We start from the raw sequence: 4247 nt of genomic DNA, 5'->3' as shown, positions 1-4247 counted from the left end.
CAGGCTCAGCCTGAAGATCTCAGGTGCTTGGTGTTTACCCCATCTGACACACAAGAGTGGGGCTTTTGCACTCACACCCCAGTACATCATTGGCCGCAGGTCTTGGTGAGAGTGGAGGTGGAAATAAAATTCCCAGGCACTCCCTCTTCTCCTTACAGGCTTAGGGGCTCCAGTGTCCAAGGGCAGGCTGCTTAAAGTTGCAGGTGCAAATACCGTAAACTCTGAAGCTGGGGATGGGTGAAGAGCAATGGTACCACGGATCCAACAGGATCTGGCCAGGTCTCCAACATATCTGCTACATGCGTCTAAAGGGGTAGTCTCCTCCAGCATGGCAGTGCCAGTGTAAAGTGGAGTAACTGCACGGCACCCAGAGCCCTGGTATCTTTATTAATGGATCAACCCAGGGATGCTGAGGACACTCTGGAGAATATCTGGCATTACATAAGGGACATTGACTATGCAAAAACCCTGTGATCCAGCAGCAAACTTACTCTTCTTTAACTGTCTCACAGAAATCACAAGTCTTCATGGAGACTTGTATAAAGATGTAGTGTACAAAGGACTGGATAAATTAAGTTAAAATGCCCCCTGTATACAGAATTTTCCCCTTGCGTACATGGATCATTCATTATTGTTTTTCAAACTGCAAGGGCTTTAAATGTATTATAGATTCACTTTATATATATTATTTTTATATGTTGAAGAGCAAGAACTATTTTTAAAGAAAATAATACAAATTGAGATGCTAACTGAGCTAAAAGTGTGAAAAAGCAGCAGAAATAAGGGGTAGCAGGACATCTGAGCAGTGTCCTCAAAGATGAAGAAAGGAAGTGGTGGAGCTGGTCTCCTTTCCCCTTTCGAAGGCCATGTGGACTTCCCTTTGGGAAGTCATCCCCACTACTCTCCAGCTCCAGGAGTTGGCCCTGCATGGCCTAAGCTGGTCAGCAGAATTCTCTCCCTCCCAACAAGCTCTTGATTGAGACTGAGGAGAGGTGAGCTAGGCTTAACCCCACCAACTTTCATTTAACAGAGAAAAAACTGGACCTGAAAGATCAGTTTTTCACTATGTACAAATGTATGCCTGAAAAGTCTAAACAGGCATATATGTTCCCTTCACCTGATATATTTAGTAGATTTTCCCCACTTCAGGATACTCTAAAAAGTCAAGAGTTTAATGTCAGTTAATCCCAGTTGGCACACTTTGCAAGAAATCGAGAGCTATAGTTCAAGAAATGCCTTTATTCTGTAAAAATCTGCATTAGTGGAGTGAGTCAGGGCTGTGCTTGTAGGTGCCTGGGGCCTATGATGTGGCTGATCATACGATGCAATGTAGGCCAGGCAGGGTCTGGTACTCTCTCCCATCTGCAACCAATCTGTCCCACACCACCAAATAAATATACAATTGTATATCCTCTCATAGAATCATATTAAAACAAAAGATGATCAGTTTCCCATAGATAAATTAGGTAAGGGGATTGTGGTTTAGGACCGAAAGGAAAAATCTGTGGAACTCTCTATATTCCCCTTAGGAAGATTCCATGACTCTTCTGATTATATCTAGGCTTGGCATTGCTGTTCCTAATTTATTACCTCCCAGGAAGAAACAAAGAATCTGCTGAGTAATACTGATGCTTAGAAACTGGGGAAATCATGAGACCTTAAGACTTCTGGCTTCACCAGTCAAAAATATACTATGCTAGCATGCTTCATGGGGAAAGCCTGGCTTTGCAGTTATAATGTTATTTTCAGTTCTTCATTATTTTCTGATTCTAAGAACTCTGGCTTGTGTCCCCTTCAGTTTTAGAAACAAAAGTCAGAGTATCAATGCTGACCAAATATAGACACTGGTTTGTCTCTGTTACTATGTAGAAGAAAATGTGACAGATACTTCTCCAAATGTAGGATTATTAAGCAAACTCCCTAGAGTTTTCAATGTGAACCCCACTGGAATTTCAAAAACAACTGCTTGTGGTGAAATTATACTCTGATTTAACTTTGCTAGTTTGAAGTATGGAGAACAATCAGTAAATACAGTGCCGTCTAGAGTATGTTACAAATAAAGGAATCACAGACTCAGAATTACAGGCCTGGAGAGGCTTTGGAAGACTGGTAGTGCATTTGCTTCCCTCTGTACATATATTTAATTTTACATTTGGATTAATTATAGTGTTTAATACTATAGTACTTATTAGTGTTTAATACTATATTTGGATTAGTAATACTATTGATAACAACAATGGAGAGAATAGTGAAAGGTTCACATTTGTCCTGGCTATTTCCTGGACTTAATCTCCAATTTGTTTCATTACCTTCAGTATTTTAAACTTTTTGAATGGAGAATAACATGTATTTACAGACTTAAAAAAGCTCATAATGTAGAGACAATACTATATGGCTTATTATGATGCCATTCTCTTAGCAGTGACATGTTTATGCTCACTAAAATAAGGATCATAAAATCAAGAGTCCTCACACTCTGTTCACGGATGTCACCAGCTGAAGTTTAAAGAATCTGGACTACTTTTGCCTTTGTGTCTTTGCTTTTCCCTATGCTCATTCCTACTGAGTCACCACTAAGCACTTCAGTGCTTTTATTTATTTACACATTTGGTTTCATGTTCCCAGCAACTGACACAATGTAATATGGTGTGTGTTCACTATATCTGTGTTGAGTGAAAAGGCAAATCAAGAGGGAGAGGGAGAGGAAAAAGAAAAGATGGAGCACAGAGGTTTTTTAGGGTAGTGAAACTCTTCTGAATGTTACTATAGTAGTAGATAACCTACTATACATTTGTCAAAACCCATAGAATGTACAACACAAAGAGTGAACCCCAGTGTAAATGACAGGCTTTAGTTAATAATATTAAATCAACATCGATACATCAACTATACCACACTAACACAAGCCAAATAATAGGGGAACTGTGTGCAGGAAAGGGAGAAAAGAGGGCAAGCGGGAGCTCTCTGTACTTTCCAATCAATGTTTCTGTAAACCTAAAACTACTCTAAAAAAACAGAAAGTCTATTAATTTAAACAAAAACAAGAAAAGATAAATCAAGATAACTTAGATGAGATGTTCCTGGAATGTGTCTATTGTAAGCAACAGAAAGCCAGATTTAACTAGCACAGGCACAAAGGTAAATGTGTTAGTTTACTTACTCGAACCATGGGAAAACATCAGGGAAAACTGAGTCTAGGGACTGGAATACTCTTCTTCATTTTTGTAACACTCTAGATTGACTTTCTTCGTGATGCCCAAGCCATGGTGGCCAGCACTTCCCAAGCTCACAACCTCCCAGGCTTGCCCTAGTGGGAACGCCTTTAGTTGTTAGAAAACTCCCCCGTGGGATGCTGGTCAGCTTAGTTTGGAAATAGGAACACCTTTAGATCATTTATGGGGCTTGAGAGACAGGCTTCAGTTAGAGTATGGTGTTTACAAGCCTGGAAACAAGTAGGCATGCTAGAGCCTATCGCAGTTATCTGGGCAAGAGACACTGGTGGCTGTACATTGGGAGGTAGAGGTTGACAGAGAGAAATGAGCAAATTCTGGATTTGTTCTGAATACCTGTCAGGATCTATTGAGTCCTTGGGTACAGGGTGTGAGAGAAAGGAATGGAAAATGACTTCAGATTTTTGTCCTGATAACTCAGAGATGGAGAGCTATCTCTAACTGAGCTGTGATGGTTAATTTCGTGTGTCAGCTTGACTGGGCTGAGGGAGCCCCGACAGCTAGAAAGATATTCTTTCTGGGTGTGTCTTTAAGGTGTTTCCAGAAGAGATTCGTGTTTGAGTCGGGGTTGAGTAAAGCGGATCCCTCTCACCGGCGTGGGCAGGCGCCTCCATCTGTACAGGGCCTGAAAAGAACAAAAAGGCAGTGGGAGGGTGAATCTGACTCTTCTTGACCTGGGACAACCATCTTCTCCTGACTTTGGACAGGAGATTCTTGGGCCTTTGTACTTGGGAACTTACACCATCAGGCAGCCCTACATTGTCAGGCTTTGCCTGCAGACTGGGAGTTACACAGTTGGCTCCAGTACCGTCGGCTTTGAACTAGGACTGAATTTTATCTCCGGTTTTCCTGGTTGTCCAGCTTGTGGATGGCAAATTGTGGCATATCCCAGCCTCCATAATCATGTGAGCCAATTCCCATGATAAATCTCCTATATCTATCTATCTATCTATCTATATTTCATTGTTTCTGTTTCTCTGGAGAACTCTGATTAATGCATGAACAGAGGAATACCAT

The sequence above is a fragment of the Manis pentadactyla genome, chromosome 1 (genome assembly GCF_030020395.1).
Source record: "Manis pentadactyla isolate mManPen7 chromosome 1, mManPen7.hap1, whole genome shotgun sequence".
Lineage (NCBI taxonomy): Eukaryota > Metazoa > Chordata > Mammalia > Pholidota > Manidae > Manis > Manis pentadactyla.
Note: the sequence above shows the minus strand (reverse complement) of the source record.